The sequence below is a fragment of the Primulina tabacum genome, chromosome 3 (assembly GCF_025594145.1).
Source record: "Primulina tabacum isolate GXHZ01 chromosome 3, ASM2559414v2, whole genome shotgun sequence".
Classification (NCBI taxonomy): Eukaryota; Viridiplantae; Streptophyta; class Magnoliopsida; order Lamiales; family Gesneriaceae; genus Primulina; species Primulina tabacum.
In genome coordinates, this window is record NC_134552.1 from 564,638 (window position 1) to 583,416 (window position 18,779).

Here is an 18,779-nt window from a genome sequence, read left to right on the forward strand (position 1 = left end):
CACCGGCGACAGCAATATCGTCGAACGAACAACAACATCGACGATACGTCGCACCCCAACACCGGCGACAGCAATATCGTCAACGAATAACAACATCAACGATACGTCGCACCCCAACACCGGCGACAGAAATATCGTTGAACGAACAACATCAACGAGACGTCTCCCAACAACGATAACCAACAACATCAACAATAATAAACAACAAATATAATATCAAATCACCCAAATCCAGTGATTTATCGTCGTTCAACACAATAGTATTCATCAATACTAAACAATAACAACATATGCTCGTACGTCAACACGTACCTGATAATCGAGTATATATACAATCTAGCTATTTCTTTGATCCTGAGGCTTGTGATGTATCTAAATAATTCAACAATAATTATCAGATCATTGTCTCCGTATCAACACAGTTATAACAGCCTCAATATATAACATCAAATACCCCAACAACAATTAATTCAACAAAATATAAAACTCGATTATAAATTTGTATTGTTCAACAATTTAATATTGTGGTGTATTTAAATCACGATACTATTATCAAATACACCCTAATTAATTTAACTTCAAATAATAGGCTATTTTATAACATCCGTCAAATTACGAAAACTTTATATCAACGTGTAGCCTATACTTCGTAGATTCGAATATATAATCAGAATTAATAACAACTGACAAACAACTCTCCAATCTCAATCAATGATTAAAAATCCCTAATTATAATAAATTAGGAATAATTCAAAACAACAACACAATAATCTTCTCTACTTCGTTAAAATCATACACTACTCAACAGTCTTCAATTTCAGTATGATTTAACAATTTATTGGATTTATTCCAGAAATCGACGAATTTCAAACATCACCAAAATATAAAATTTATACCTCAAATCGAAGATCTCGTGTCAACGATCCCAAAACTGAAGTCGGTTAGTCGATTAGATAAATCGATAAATCACAAGATCGAAAAGAAAATCTCAAAACCCTCTGTTATTTCTCTGGCTTCGTTGCTATCTCTGTTCAATATGAATTCCACCGATTCATTGTTTTCTTTTTTTAAAAGTTTTTTAAAATCAAATATTATATTATATTAATAAAATAATATAATATAATATTTAACATTTTAGCACCGGTATATTTCTTTGGACCAGTCAAATGATCAAATTTTTCAAAACTCAAAACATGAAACTTCTATATCTTTCAGTGTTCTATGTTATATCCAAATTTCAAATCATTTGGACTTCATATGACCAAAATATGTCATATTTCCCTCTTTAAAAATCGTTAAGTATTTAGTAATATCAAATGATTACTAAATCAACAAATTGTGATATTTACTTCAGGCATTACATATTTGTAGGCAGATTTTATTGATTATGAACTGAAGAAATAAGAATAAAGATTAAAAGGGGCTCAAATTCTGTTGTTTTCGGGTAAAATATTATATATTTTTTATCCGATTTTCTATTCTTTTGCTTACTTTTCATAACTAGCTCAATTGAAAAATATAAAACCAAAAGAAAAAATAAGAACACTGACAATTTTAACGTGGTTCGGTCCAAAAGACCTATATCTATGGATCACGTCCAACTATCAAACAAATCCGCTAAATATAAACAATTACAATAATACAAGGACTTATAAAAAAATATACTATTTTCTTTTCTAATGACGTCTCTATGATGAATAGATTCAGTAGATTTCACTAATCGAACATCACTCGTCTTCAACTCCGTTTTGACCGAACTCTTTTCTAAATTGCGGATTGTTTTATCTCGATAATTTCATCTTCCTCTCCTGGGGAATGAATCACGAGGCTCAGAGTATATGTGTACTGTCAGCAATTGAAAAGCTCTCAAAACATAATGATAAATGTGGTACTGTCAGAAGCATGTCGCGGCATTAGAATGGACAGTTCCGTTTTGGCTAGCTCGTTAATTTAGCACCCAACCAACCTGAAAAATTCACAACATAAAGTATGATCTATGCAAAAAATATCAATGTCTCCCGATAACTCAGTTTCTTCTCCCGAAGAATATCTGAATGAATATAGTGCATAAAACAATAAGAAACAATCAACAAAATACTCTAAAATATATTCGACAATGAAAGCACATCAACCTCCCTTGGCACACATGGCCACCCTCGTCAATCTTCAAAATGAAATAAAACTCTTATTTTATTAAAGACATGATCATTTCCAAGATATACATTATATTTTTAAATCTTGCACTATATCTTTCATGATACTGTTATCCGATATCTTCAACATATCTTCAACACATCACTAAACATATTCAAATATTTATCCTCTGCAATTATCTTATTATCTCCAAAAGGCTCAATATTTAAATTTTCTTGACAAATAATCTAAAAAATAAAGATAACCAGAAATAACATCTAACATTATTCATATCCAACCCCTTCATATATGGGTTATATTCTATCTAACTTTGAATTAGACTCATTAGTAGATGTTCTCCTTACTTCAATAACGTGCTTACTTTAGTTCCCAATTTTAATCAATGAATTCTGGATTTTTCATCCATTAATTAAAATGCACGAGAGTGATCACTCGCCTAACAAAATTTCATTCAGCCCTTGTGCTCATTTACTGTTAAACTTCATTATTTTCCGACAACATTATTGGTGCTATTTTAAAGAGTACTACAAGAGGTGGTACGTAGGGAATGAAGGGCTAGTTTTAGGTTACTCTAGAATGGAATGATTTGGATTTGGTTGAAGAATTTGGTGTATGACTAATTGTATAACAATTTAAACTTCATCATATTCATATGTAAATAGGCTAGAATAGGATGAGACTGCTTCAAAATCCATGAAATCCAAGCGCATCCGATCAAATCTAACGGATTAATTAAGGTCATGGATTTGAAATATTTGGACAAGTGATTAAAGACGTTTTTAATGTTTTATAAGTGGAAAAAAAATTAGAAAAATATGTGTTTGGACAAGATTTTTGTATAAAATTTATGAAAAAAAATATTAAAAATTGTTCTCCAATTATTCTTTGTAAAGAATAACTAACATATGTTTTTTTTGTTTTCGAAAAAAAAAAAAAAAAAAATCGGTCAAACATGTAACAAATCGGAAACAAGAAAAAAATGATAAAAAATAAATTACAATTAAAAGTTTTTTGATAAAATAGTCGTAAAAACACGTTTTTGATTATTTTTAACTATAAAAGCATTTTTATAGATAATTAGTTGTCCAAAGCATATTAATTTAGTCTTAAAACAACTTTTAAAACATTTTTATAAAACTTTTGTAAAAAAATATTTTTATAAAAATGTTTTATAAGTACTTGTCCAAACCAAACATAAGATTTCTAACATTACAGTTCAAATAAATCATTAAGTTGTGAAAGGGTTGTTTAACATAAAAATTCAAAAACAAATTAATTTGCGTGTATCAAATTTTAGTGTTGTGCATCGGTATTGACAATACATGTTCACAACATGCAGGGGAATGTAGTATTTATTACAAGCATAAACTTTAATAACCAGAATAGGATGAAATAAATTATATACAAGTATTTACTTGTACAATGCCTCATGTCAAAATAATCACCAGAAAACTTGTAAATCATTTACAAAATCCAAAACTAGTAACACGTATAAAAACTGCATTCCTTGACAACCCAAGGAAACAAATTGCATCTAAAATAACCCAAATCAAATCACAGATGCAAGTTATTATGTTTCTTAATTAAAACAATAATCACAAAGAACTCTCAAACCAACACTTCACACAAGTGTTGTTCTTCGAGTGTCTTCAACACCAGTTGGCAACACAGGAAAACGATGAGTTTATCACCAAAATTCTTCTGCTCAAAAGCTTTTAGCACTTCGTTTTTCTTCTCACCAAAAACCACACACAGCGGCCGTCCATGTTCTCTATAGTTATACTCTTTACTTGACTTAGAGTTTATTCCATAAAAGAGTCCTACAATTGATGGAAACAAGAGTTTCATTTGTTTTATTAGGAATAAAACTCTTTTAATCAAAGATACAATATCTAGGAGATAAATACCAAATTAAAAACAAATATTGTTAGTACAGAAATGCAAAACTCTATATATAATATTTCCATACAACCGAAAAAATAAATAAATAATAAGATACTCCTTTCAATCTCTCTCTTTTTGTCTTTCTGGACTTAACATCAAGAAATGATTATCTTGATTATCTCAGCATTCAGTTAAGCTCTCCCTGAGTTAGAGTTTATCTCCTCCTGAATTAAAGTTCGTCTCCCCCTGAATTTACTACGTTGGCGCAGTGTTGTGAGGTTGGTGTTGTTGACAGTGTTGTCAACACGAACCTAGAACACTTGAAGACATAAGAAAAAAATTCATATTACTGGAATGCTAACAGATATTACACCCGCATTAAAACATCTAAAGCACATCAAGTATCACAGATGACGGAGCTTATTCATCTATTCTTGATCTTCATCTCTATCTGTAAGCTCGTCAGTATCGTCAGCTCTAGTCGCTTCAGCATCACCATTATCCATTTTCATTTTCATTTTCATTTTTGGAACTACTCCCTTTTTTTTACCAGAATGTATGCCGACTTCCAAAAGAAATTCGTAATCAGCCACTTGGGCTTCATAGAAGGCAATAGTCTCTCGAGCATTCCGAATCTGTTGGCTGCCAAAGTCGATTTGGGCTTGAATGTGGGTGGTATAAAGCATCATATACTCAGAGTGTGTCTCCTTCGAAACAGATTCAGCGACTCCTAGTGTGGTTCCAGATGTTGACGCACCCGTGTTGTCAACATCCTGGGTAATACCAGAGGTAATCCAGGCGAGATCGACCTTCCGGTTCCCCTTAAAGTATGGCGGTGCAATCTTCAGTTGGCCTTCTATCTCAGTGAATTCTTCATCAACGTCCTTCATAAAGCCTTGGGATTCCAATATCCCATAAATCAATGACGAAAACGGCAATTTAGTGGATTTAAATCAACAATCGGCAAACTGTAGCACAATACGAAGCAACAAACGACCAAAATTGAAAGTGGTACTCCCAGTACCAATCCTATAAAGAACTATATGGCCTGTGGTTTGGTAACCACCGTGGTGTTGGTCGAAGACATCCAATTCCGAATGGCATTCTTGTGCAACACAAAATAAAAAGAAGTCAGATTCGCCGCAGAAAACCTTTTAGGGTGGTCTGGGAAGACATTGATTAAACAGGCAGTGAGGATAGCAGCAATAAGGTTGAAGCCAGGTGTTGCTTCCTCGTCTTCATCTTCTGCAAGGGTATTGTAGAAAGCATTAATCACCTTGGGATTAAAGCTAAAAATCATGTCACGGACAGACACCCTACAAAACTTCACAGATCTTGCATTTACAACACCAGATAAAAGATTGCAGTAGAACTTCATAACAGGTCTTCTGGCATATGGAATTGCAGTGCTCACAGTGGCAAACATCTCTCGATCTCGGAAGAAGACATTCAGATTCTGTTGTCCATAAGCTCCACATCAATATTTATTTATTCTATAAATTCTCTATTGATGTATAGAGGCCATAAGGCTAAATCATCTTTAGAATATAACTTCTCTGAGAAGGACTGGCTCACTTCATAGTCCTCAGAGTCAATGTTGTCTTCAATATTGACAACATTGGATTCAACATCCACAGCAACATCAGCATTGGATTCTCTCTCATAACCATCAGTTCTTTCGGATTCATCATCATGATTGTGTTCTTCTTATTCAAAGTCAGATTCATAAGAGGAATTGTGATACGACTCTGGTCGCTTGTCATCAAACTCTCGTATCATCTCCTCATCAGGTTCATCGTCATCAGAGGTGACTTTTTTCCCTTTTTTCTTCTTTTAGGCGAGAAAGAAACTCAGCCAAGGATAGTTCATCATCAAAAGAGACAACATGATCACTAGGTCCTGAGACATCGTTTGGCTCTTTTGCGGAGAAAGATCAAACAACAGTGGAGGATGTTGTTGTGTTCTTTGCTGCAACAGTAGGTTTAGGTCTTGCGACCAATTCAAAGTCTTCATCATCGAAGTCATCTTCGGATAAGAAATCAGGATCCAAAAGATTTGAGGTAGAAGAGGAGGCTCGAAAATTCTCGGAGGGCACAAAATTTGGGTCACACCCCCCCTGTCTTTTTGAACGTCTGGGTTGTGGAGAAACAGGGAAATCACGATTCAGTTCTTCGAAATTTGGTGGATTATCAACATCTATTTCATTTCCCGGTTCTCTAGGGGCAATGGTTTCAAGAGGAATCATGTCCTATGTGACCGCAACTATCTGCCGTAGACTGTCAGTGGAATGTTCTGTAGGCGGTGTTGTCACACAGGGTGAAACACCAGCACTTGTAGCCATTTCGCTTCGAATATCCTGAGGGTCGTATCCGGTTTCAGCCATCCGAAAGATTTAAGCGAAAATTACAGATAATACCAACAATTAAACACAATATATCACCAGGAGAGAAAGGAGATCAAAGAAGATTTTTGAGAAAAATTTAAAGTAATTAACAGGTGATGAATCGAGCATTTAATGATAAAAACATATATATACTCTCAATCTTAACAAAAACAAAGTTCTCATCGATTTATCTCTTCTGTAACGGTAATAATTTTCTAGAACGGACTCAATTTGCTAAACACAATGTTCACCCTAATCCAATGGTAAAATAAATTTAAATTAATGCAGTGATATCCTACTAATTTAGTTATAATTCCACATCTAATATAACCCACTGATGTATACGCAACCACTCTAATTCAAAATCAAGAAAATCAAGGTTTTCTTCGAATGTCATGGGTTAGAAGTTGAGACTTTACTTACCACGATTAATTCACACAAAAAATGACGCATGTCTTAATTATGCCTTAAAATATGATGAATTATTATAAAAATCAGGCAGTGTACAAGTTGTGGTATATCTGAACTTGGTGTTGGTAACACTTAAATGGCAATACCTCTGAGTTTGAGTCAATCTTCCATGAAATTTCTTTGATTCAGAAATGGTAGCTCACACACTAGACGAACGGTCTTCAATAGACTACTTTAGGTAGCTTTTCTATTACCATTTTGACTTAGAATTGATAGCCCCACACTAGAAAAACGGTCTTCAATGGACTCCTCTAGGTAGCTTTTTCATTTTCTTCTAAGCTATATTTTTATTTTCCTCTTTTCTGTTTTTCTCCTTGTTGCTCACATTTTTCAAGTCACTTTTTCACATTACACGAGATCATGAATTCCATGAATATCCTCAACTATTCGATGATTTAGATTGAGCATAAATCACTCTTCAATACTCAATTGGAATTTTGAACACTTAGCAGAGAGTATCTTTCAGAAATTGTCATCACTGTTTAGAATTTACAAAAAAAAACAAGATGAATGTGAATATGCAATATATCTAGCATCCTATAAACGATCATGTACGCTTGGTGTTGTCACAGGTGTTGCAATGCCCAAGACAACATACGTTAGTGATCATTGAGCACACAAGCTGAGAGACTTCTGAAGGTTGAAAAATATCTCAAAATCTAAAGGTTTCGTCAATATATCAGTCAGTTGGTTCTCAGTCCCACCAAAATCCATCCGAATTATACCATTTTCAACCAAATCTCGAATAAAGTAGTGTCTTATGTCAATGTGTTTTGTTCGAAAGTGTTGGACTTGATTTTTTAAATATCAGTGGCACTAGAATCATCACAGTAAATAATCATGATATCGCTGCAAAAGCCATAGTCCTCAATCATTTGGTTCACCCACACAAGTTGGGAACAACAACTACCAGCTGCCATATATTCAGACTCAGTAGTGGTAGAGACACACAATTTTGCTTCCTATTGTACCATGACACTAGATTATTCCCTAGGTAAAAACAACCGACAATTGTACTCTTCCTATCATCTAGGTCCCAGTCAACATCAAAAAAGCCTACCAAATTTATGTTGGTCTCTTGCGTGTAAGTACAATCCTAAATCTACAGTACATGCAATATATATTAGAATGCGTTTAACATCTTTTAAGTGCGATATTTTAGAATTTTCTTGGTACCTGACACACAGACACACACTGAACATGATATCGGAGCGACTAGTAGTTAGATATAAATTACTACCAATGATGTTGCGGTAGAGAGTGTTGTCAACATCATTTCTAGACAGTTTCTGTAATGCCCGAGACTTAATTACTGGAATCAGACGTTGATTAATTGACAGAATTGAGATTAGAGAAATATAATGCCCGAGATTTTGATTCTGTTAATCTGAGATTATTGATTAAGAATTGAGGTGATTATAGCCGGGCCATTTTGAGACCAGATTGGGCAAAGCATATGAATGGTACAAGTTTTGGACAGAACTAGTGGCGCCCGAGCGGTAGAAAGTAACCGCCTGAGCGCCAATGTTCAACAAAGTGTGCTTCGGACAGAAGATGTGGCGCCCGGGCGGTAGTTTTTGACCGCCCGAGCGCCAATGGGTATTGTGGAGGACAGAACCTCCTGCGCCCGGGCGGTAAGTTTTAACCGCCCGAGCGCCGAGCAAGCGCCCGAGCGGTAATTCTCGACCGCCCGAGCGCGAGACGTGTTGCGTGAAGAATGTGCCATTTGCCTTCTTGCATGTTAGTGTATGTATATATATATATATATATATATATATGCACGAATTCTTCAGGAAAAAGGAGGAGTGAAGAATCGAGAAAGGGCCGAGGAAAGGGAAAGAAAATCCTTACGCCTTTTGTGAGAAATCCGTCCGTCCGATTTTGAATCCGACTTCGGTATTGAGTTCCTATCGACGTAGGCTACAACTAGGCGTAAGTTTTGCTACGTTTTAATATGTTCTGGAATTATGGTATTGTCAGAATCTGATATGATTCATATATGATGTTCTTGACATGTTAGACATCGTATAATCGAAACCGGACTGAAGAATAGATACCATATGGAATTGTTATGATTTTCAGAGTTGAGTTGATTGAGATTGGATATCAGAATTGAATTGTTATCGATTATGAGGTGTTAGAATTGATATCTGACTGATATGGTAGTGCTGGATATATTGAAATGATGACATCATATTGTTGAAACAGAATTTGATTGAATTCTGATTATATCCAGTATTGATTGAGTGGTGTATTGATACCGTACCCTCAATATTGTTATTGTCAGATTGAGTATTGACATGCTTTGAGTTCGAGACTTCGACAGAGTCAGAGTATCAGAAAGAAAGGTATAAACTAATGTTGAGTTGGGATTGCACAACTCGAGTGAGGTTTGACTCGAGTCTCCCTAAATCACATACTTAGTTTATTGCATTGATATTTGTAATTGATGAGATTGATGTTTGTAGTCTATTGATTTATAGCCACTGCATGTTTTGACTACTGATTCGTTTAGTCATAGACTGATTCGTCTAGCTATCGGCCGAGTTGCCTAGCTACTGGCTGATTCGCCTAGTCATCGGCTGATTCGCCTAGTCATCGGCTGATTCGCCTAATTATTGGCTGATTCGCTTAATCCTTGACTGATTCGTCAATTCTGTGGCTGTTTCGCCCAGACACTGGATATAGGAATTATATCGATGCCGTTTAGGGTTGAGTCATTTCTATCGACTGAGATTCGATATAATTCTCAATATTCAAAACCGGGATCCCTAGATTAGGAATGAGTCGAGTCTGAGACGACGCGTTGTTTGAGTCAAGTCTGATACGACTAGTTGATTTACAGTTTTGATATCATACATGTTTGTTGATTGGCTGCATGTGAATGATATTTGTTATATGCTTTTGTATATGTTTTTATATGATTGCATGTTTATATTGTTTATACTGGGATTTATTCTCATCGGAGTTATCCGGCTGTTGTCTTGTTTTGTATGTGTGCATGACAACAGATGGGACATGCTCAGGGTCGAGGAGATGAGGAAAGATCGTGATTAGAGTGGAGACTCCGGACTTGGATTAGAGATAGGGTTAGACACTTGATATTAGCTGTTAAACCTTAGTTGAATAAATGTATGTGGTACAGGATTCGTACTTTTATACTGAAATGTATATATGTTTTATGTCACTACGTTCCGCATTTTAAAAAAATTTTAGACCCTGTATTACTAATTGATTAATTAGTCCCAATGATGATTAAGAACTTGATTAGCGTCCGGGTCCCCACAGTTTCTCTGTAACGTCTCGCTCATTTTAAAAGTGCGGAAATATATATATTTTTTAAAGGCTAGCATTTATAAATCTACATTTAAAATAATCATATTTATTTGACCACAAAAATAGCGCGGTTTAAAATAACCAAACTCGTCCAAAACCACGTAAACGTAAACGTGTAAAAATCATAAAATCATCATCGTAAGAAAATGTGCATCTCCTCTCAATTGCATAAATCGTAATGCGGAAAACATGTGGTCCTCAGGTTGTGTCACCGCACCAGGTCTGCCTACTCAGAGTTCGGCACCTCCAGTCTCCTTAAAACTTTTAGCTCACCTGCATCACACACGCCTAGTGAGTCTAAAGACTCAACACACCTGTACCAGGAATAACAAGTACATATACATAGCACACAGCAGTGAAAAATATCATACTCAACATATCTTTCATGAACTTAAAAGCATAATGTAAACGTGTTCTGTAAAATCATATCATGTCAAAGCATGTCATATCATGTCATCATATACGTAAACGTGTCGTATCCTTTCAAAACATGATAATAATCATAGCATGTATCATCGTATCAACATATACGTGTTAAAGCATGTCAACTCATGTCATCACATACGTAAACATTTCTTTTTTAATTGAATTCAGTTCATTAGATGTGACTTTCGTAACAGCTCTATCGTATTAGCTCTATCGATGGATCCATCTACATGTAACCGTGGTACCCAGCGGCGAGGGACATCAGCGACAGTATTACCCGTCCACTGAGCCCGGGCCTCAGCTCATCATATCTCATATCATCGTATACATATACATCGTCAGTCATAACCAAATCCCATCATTCAAAATAGAATCATAATCATCACTTAATAAAAACATGTATATACATAACTTTTCCTTTAAACCAAACATGCAATGTATTTATCGTAATTCCATAAAATTCATGAACGTGATGCATAAACATTTAAAAACATGATAAAATGTGCTCAGAGCGCTGCCAGGACCAACATCTCACCCCGGGTGCAAAATGAGCATTTTGCTCCTGTAAACCCAAAAATTATCATTTCACCCCTGGACCTCTAAAATTGACCCGAAGCTTACCAAACTCCTTAAAATGTCCCAAGGCTTTTTTTTATAAATGTTTCTTAGACGTAAACTCTAGTCCGTTTCAAAACTTAATCGATTCATTTTAAAAGTTGGACCGGGGTCTAGATTTTAACCCGACTCGAAACTAAACCAAATTTTTCCCACATTTGTTACCACTCTTAAATCTCGCATTGCAGCCTTTAAATCCTTCATATTAAGCTCCTAATTCTCGGTCTATCCTACTGCCTTCCATAAATTCTCGGCCACCCCCACTTGCCACATCTTTATCCAACACATGACTCCACCCCTTCATTCCGTCGGTCCACTCTCCTACCACCATAATTAGCCTTTATGACTCACCAAGGACCTTCATGAACCTCCTAAACCAAGCCTAACCGATACATTTGCTGCTGCACAAAGCCATTTACAGAAAATTATCGAATATTGCCTACACAACTCGATCGAGCTACCCTCCCAATGATCGAGCTCCTCCCTCAACCACACACCCATGGCTCACTCCTAGCATCTTACTAGACCCTACTGGACCTACATGAATCACGGTTACAGCCCGCTGCAGCCTAGACTCTACCAACGGCCGCAAGTCTCCGAGGAAGCACTACCCGCGGCGGTTTTCTACGATACCCGATCGGTTGGCTTTGTGGGCAGTTCCAGCAACGTTTGAGTCGTCCTAAGCCATGTCTCATACCCACCAGGGTCTGGTCTAAGGCTCGGCGAAGTCCTTGAGTTGTTGGCCGACCCTTGCACGCTCAAAACCCAAAGAAACGAGCCACCCTAAAGGAAACTCTCCTCTCGTCTTTCCCTTGCAGCGTCCAGTAACCCCTCTAAACCTCAAGACAGCATCTTGACATCGCCAGCAGCCCCTAAACAATCCAGAGTCGCAGCCCTTTGCACCAAGATCCGAAAACGTGAGTGGTAAATGTGGAAATGCATGAAACAAAACAAAACCGACACATCCTCATGTACAGCTATTGGATCGAAAGTTTCTACATGTTACAACACACATTAAACATAAATATGGCGTGAATGATGCAGAAACGAAAGTACAATGCGTGCCTGGATGATTTGATGAACAAGAACGAGAAGAGGAGACGCCGGATGAATTTCTCCTTGCAAGAAAAGAGAAAACCGAAGCTTTCTTGATGAAAGCTCTGAAAACCGAGATGCTCAACAGCTGGGGTACGCTGAAAATGGAGAGAATAGTGATAATTGGAGGGGAGTGTCGGTTGCTTCCATTTATTAGGTGTCGGGTAGGTTTAGGTTTATTTTAAGTATAGTTTAGGTTAATTAAATTGTCAACTAACGGGCCTAAATTAAAATAAAAAGGGTTTTTAGCCCAATAAGATTAAAAGTAGGTCCATTAAATCCAAACACACTCCCGAAAAATATTTCACGTTGAAAAATTTTGAAAATATTAGCCGAACCCTCAAAAAGTCTCTCAATTCAATAAAATTTGCTGTACTGATAAAAATTAAAATCTTGCGGTTAAAAATACACAATAAATCTCAATTCTTGAAATTAAAAATACCTTTAAAACATCTTAAATTAATATTTAAAAACAAATCATGTAATTAAAATAATTTTCCTGAAAATTCTCCGGTCTCCGATCCTCGTTCGAGCGTGAAATGAAACTTAAAAATCTTTAATACATATACCTTTAAAATTTCGTGAAATAAATTCTATCATGCAATAGTAATGCATAAAAATAATTAAACACAAATTAATAAAATAAATATGCATTTTATGCTTTAAAAGAATTTAATAAAATACCAAAGAAATTTAATAACTTGCATGCATGTGGTTTACGTGAACCTTCAAATTTTTCGGGACGTTACATTCTCACTAGACTCCATGGGAGTTCTCATGTGCTTAGCATTTTCATTTGAAAATTTCTTGATCAAGTTCTTGGCATACTTGGATTGACATAAAAATATATCATCATGTAGTTGTTTGATTTGCAATCCAAGGAAGAAATTTAACTCGATTGTCATGCTCATTTCAAATTGCGATGACATGCATTCAACAAAGTTATCAACAAGCTTATGTGATGAAGCACCAAAGATAATGTCATCTGCATAAATTTGACAAATCAAAATATCATTATTTGATTTTTGAATAAATAGGGTTTTATCAACTCCACCTCTTTTAAAACCCAAGTTAATCAGGTCAATTAACCTATCATATCATGCTCGTGGAGCCTGTTTCAATGCATATAGATCTTTCTTCGGCTTGTAAACATGGTCCATGTGATGTAGATCTTCGAATCCTTTTTTTAACTTACATAAGCTTATTCATTTAAAATCTAATTTAAAAATGTACTATTTACGTCCATTTGATACAACTTAATATGCATGTGGCATGCTATGGAAAGCAGTAATCGGATAGACTCAATTCCGGCTACATGAGCAAATGTTTCATCAAAGTCCACCCCCTCAACCTATGTATATCATTGAACAACCAATCGTGTTTTGTATCTAATGATCCTACTAGATTCATCAGTCTTGTTTTTAAATATCCATTTAGTTCTGATTACATTTATATTTTTAGGTCTTGGAGCTAAATCTCACACATAATTGCGAACAAAATGTTCAAGTTCTTCATGCATAACATTGATCAAAATTCGTCTTTTAATGAATCACTTATATTTTTTGGTTCAACTTGTGACATGAAGCAAGAGTGACTTACCTGGGAGTATATAGAAGTTATGCATACTAACCCAATCATCTTTCGATAGTCGATTTTCTCATTTTTCCTTAGTTTGCACATCTTCATGTACTTCATCAATGATTTGTGACGTGGGTGATTCTTCTGAATTTTGCTGAGAATATCTTTCCACCATTGATTACCCCATCATCATCATCTTCATTTTCCAATGTTTCTGTGAAATTTAGTAGCAGTGTTATGCTGGGTGTTGCAGCACTTGGTTCAACACCGACCTCAACACCCGATCTGGTCAGTGGCTCGCACGTGTCCAGCAATATTTCTACATCATCCTCTATTGTTTTACTTGTCAGATATGCAAGATCATCAAACACAACGTTAATGGACTCAATAGTAGTCATGGTTCTCAGATTAAATACACAGTAAGCACGAATGTTTGTAGAATATCCAAGGAATAGACATTTGTGACTTTTGGAATAAAACTTTGCTAGATGATCTCGATCATTTAACACATAACATACACGTTCAAAGATATGAAAAAATTAAGGTTTGGCCTCCTTCTCATGATAATTTCATAGAAGGTCATTGTTGAACCATTCCTTAAATATACACGATTTGAGATATGGCATGTCGTGTTCAAGGACTCGACCCAAAAATGTTTTGAGATATTTTTAAAACTTAGCATTACTCGAGCCATTTCTTGCAAGGTTCGATTCTTCCTTTCAGCTATACTATTTTGTTGAGGGGTATTTGGGGCTAAAAATTAATGAATTATCCCCATCTTATCACACAAAGATGCAAATTGAAAATTTTCAAACCCCTTACCATGGTTGGTTCTGATCTTACGAATAGTCAGATTGTGAAAATTTGTAACCATAGCATGTAGTTTTTTAAAAGCATCAAATGTGTCTTATTTCTCTCTAAGAAAACTTACCCAAGTAAAATGTGAGAAATCGTCAACACAGAAAAATGAGTATTTCTTACCACTCTGGCTTTCCACTTGCATTGGACCCATGAGATCTATATACAAGAGTTAAAGACATCATGTTGTCCCAAAGTGTTGAAACACTTGGTGCAGAACACAGGTTTGCTTAACTTTTTGTCATGGTCCACAATCGTATGCAGTTCCTGAGCTTAAATTGGGCGTATCTCGTACAACATCATATTACTAAGGTTCTTCAAAGTCTTGAAGTTTTCATGTCCCAATTTTTGATGTCATAAGTCCAGTTCACTTATTTTTCTATTTCGGTAAGCATGATGTTCACCTAGTTGGTAGCAATTGTCAGCAGATCTGGATCCTGACATAATACAAACATTAGCTTTATCAAATACTTCACAGTTATTTTATTAAACTTAACATGTAAGTCATCGTCACATAGTTGACTAATGCTTATTAAATTTGAGTTAAGTTCCTCGACATGGAGCATATTGTGGAGTTTAGGAAGTCCATTCATATTTAAGGTTCATTTACCGATAATGCTCCCTTTTGCACCACCTGCATAAGTTACACGTCCATTTCTTACTTCAACATAGTCAGTGAGGTATTCCTTGGATCCAGTCATGTGGCATTAGTAACCACTATCGAAATACCATATACCTGCAATGTTAGTTTTGAATCACATATAAATGACATTGCATTGAATTACAACTTTGGGTACCCAAAATTTCTTCACGGGTGGTTTCTTGACTACTGTGTTGCTCTTGGTGTTGGGAAATACCCGATTTTTATGCCAGTTCATGTAGTCATCTCTCATTTTAAAACAAAAAGGTTTGATGTGACTTGACATATGACAATAATGACAAAAAAAACGACGCTTTCTTTGTTTCATTTTTTGCACTGAATATGTCCTCTTGGTTGGAAGAGTCTTCACCACAAGATCAATTTTCGAAGGGATCGGAGTGACTTTCCTTTCCTTTACAAAAATAGTTGATTGTAATCCAGAGTTGTAAGATTCTCATGTTCATATGTACTTTTTACGTATCCAAGACTAGCTCTACTGTCCTTTCTCATTATTAAAATTGAATCAAGTTTTGTTGAACTCGAGTTGAATTTTGAAAGTGTATTTGATGTCTTCTCGAGATTATTCTTGACTTTGCAAAGCTTAAGATATTTTTTAATTAGCACAACTTCAAGTCGAGACACACTCTTTTATATCTGCATTCTCTTTTGAGAGGATCGAATTTTTCTTATTTCTTTTGAAGATACATGGTCTGCACACTTTCTAAGGTAAGTTCTTCTTGGTCGACATCCTGCGTTTCTTGATTGCTCGAGTTACCATGAGTTTTACCAGTGAGTCGTCAAAAATACAACAATCTTCCATATGTCTCTTTTCTGTAAGTCTAGATTCACCTCGAATGTTCTAAGCGAGCTTATCAAATCCTCCAGGTTAAGCTAGAAGTGTCCTTAGACTCGTCAATAGCACATCTTTTAATGTTAAAGCGTTCTGGAAGAGATCTCAAGACTTTGCTAACCAGTCTTTCATTTGACATAGGATCATCGAGACTAAAAGCTTCATTTGTAATATTATCACGCAATCTTCGATCATATTCAACAATAGTCTCATTTTCTTCTATTCTCAAGCTTTTAAATTTGGAGGTCGACATCCTTAGTTTGGTTCTCTGTACACTCTCAAATTATCGCAGTGCTTCTGAAGGATATCACATGCCTCTTTGGCGGAGGTGCAATTGATTATTAGGCTGAACATGTTGACATCAACAGAAGTGAAAATAACATTAAGCGCTTTCGAGTTGAAATTTAAGGTTTGGACTTCATCGATTGTCCACGCAGTTTCTGGTTTGATGCGACTATCTCCGTCGGCGCCGACAATTCTAGGAGGAGACCAACCATCCAAAACTCGTTACCAAGCAAGCCCTTACTTCAATGGATTTAATGTAAACTCTAATCTTGACTTTTCAAAGCACATAGTTGGATCCATCTAGAATTGGTGGTAGAAAGGCAGAGTTAGCAGACAACACGTCCATTGCACTTTTGCATATATAAACATAAAAATAACTAGAATCAACACTTAGTATATCAAGAGTTGACTCTGATACCACTTGAAAATGTTTTTTAACATAAAAGTGCAAAAACAAAGTAATTTGTGTGTATCAGATTTTGGTGTTGTGTATCAGTGTTGACAACATATATTCATAACATGCAGTGGAATGTATTATTTATGATACCCATAGACTTTAATAACTAGAATAAGACGGATTATGTACAAATATAAATATTTGTACAATGTCTCATGACAAATAATCACTAGAAAAATTCTAAATCATTTACAAAACCCAAAAATTAAATAAGGAATAAGATATTTCTTTCAAATTGAATTTGGATTTGAGAAAAAGAATTTGTGAAATAGATTTTAAATTACTTCATTGTGCGAGAACGTGATATTGCGTCGTCCAAGCTAACGATACTAAAAAAGTTCAAAACAAATAAAATAAATTGAAATACTTACATTTCATATTTTCATCGGTAATGAACTTTGTAAAAAAAAAAAAAATTAGAGTAGATAGGGATCATAACTAACTCGAGAGGCATCTCCCACCTACAATATAAAGTTTTCTGATATTCCATCCAAATTATATCCATATTTGAATCTATTTGGACTTAATTTTCTTCCGATAAATAATCTTACTTTGTAAATTATTACTAAGAGTAAGGTTACCTTTGTTCAATTTCTTAAAAATAAATTTGAGAAATATGAAGAAACATATCCATATTAATTTTAAGCTCTTTAATAAAAAAAATGTTTTGATTAAACTTTCATTTTTCTCGATATAATTATTATTTACTTCAAATTTTCACAATTCTAAAAAATAATTATAGTATATAATATATAAAAAGTTAAAACATTTAGTATAATTGATTCTTTTAAAAAAATTAATAACCAAACAAATTCTATCATGACATGATATTTACAATAAAAAGGTAAAAACTTGTGTGAGACGTCTTATAATAAAAAAAGGTAAAAACTTGGGTCATCCATGAAAAAGTATTTTTTTATGGTAAAAGTATTACTTTTTATTGTGAATATCGGTAGGGTTGACCCTTTTCACAGATAAAGATTCATGAGACCGTCTCACAAGAGAACTATTCTAAAAAAAACTATTCTCAACAAAATATAGTTAAATATGCTTTGAGAAAATGATACATTCTTGCAATGTGATGCATCGTTATTATATTTACTCTCAAAAAGGTCCATTTTTATGAAAATATGAATAAAATGCATACAGTTTTAAAAAAAAATGAATAAAATGCATACAGAATAGTTTAAAACACGTGGAGACCAAAAAATTTCAAATATCAAAATATTGAAAAATAACCTGACACGTGTATTTGAATGTATTTAAATTAAAGTATAAACGAATTGAGTTGATTCACACATACTTTTCTAGCCGGCTCACAAAATATTTGATTTCTATTTGAATTTATCGAACTCGAATCGAATTCAAACATATTCAACATTTTTTTTAAACGAACTCGAACCAAATTTCAATTGAGTCAGCTCGAATCGAGCGAAAATTATTTATTTTGAGTCAGTTCGCAAATTTTAATATTTTATTAATAAAATTATATATTAAATATGTATATATTTTCAATTGAGATTTTGAACATTAAATTTCGAGCAATAGTTCAAAAAACTAACAGATAGATTTGAATATTTAGAGTTGAACTCGAGTTAAAAAAAATTAAAATTTGTTTGCTTCAAATGGAGCTCAAATTCAAATATACTTTATTTTAACCGAATTCTAGTCTGAAATTTTTACTAAAATTTATCTCGATTCGATTCGTTTGTACCCTAAATTCAAACACACATAAAAAGCTTAGTTT

At 34.6% G+C, this 18,779-nt stretch overlaps 1 long non-coding RNA gene across 1 annotated transcript; it reads right to left on the bottom strand.

Annotated features, from left to right (window-relative positions):
* Positions 1-10,258: 10,258 nt before the first annotated feature.
* On the bottom strand, positions 10,259-12,473 carry LOC142538788 (uncharacterized). The gene is made up of 2 exons (XR_012818738.1): positions 12,335-12,473; positions 10,259-10,501 (listed from the first exon to the last, which is right to left on the bottom strand). It is a non-coding gene; the product is annotated as an uncharacterized LOC142538788 (long non-coding RNA).
* Between the last annotated feature and the right edge of the window lie 6,306 nt (positions 12,474-18,779).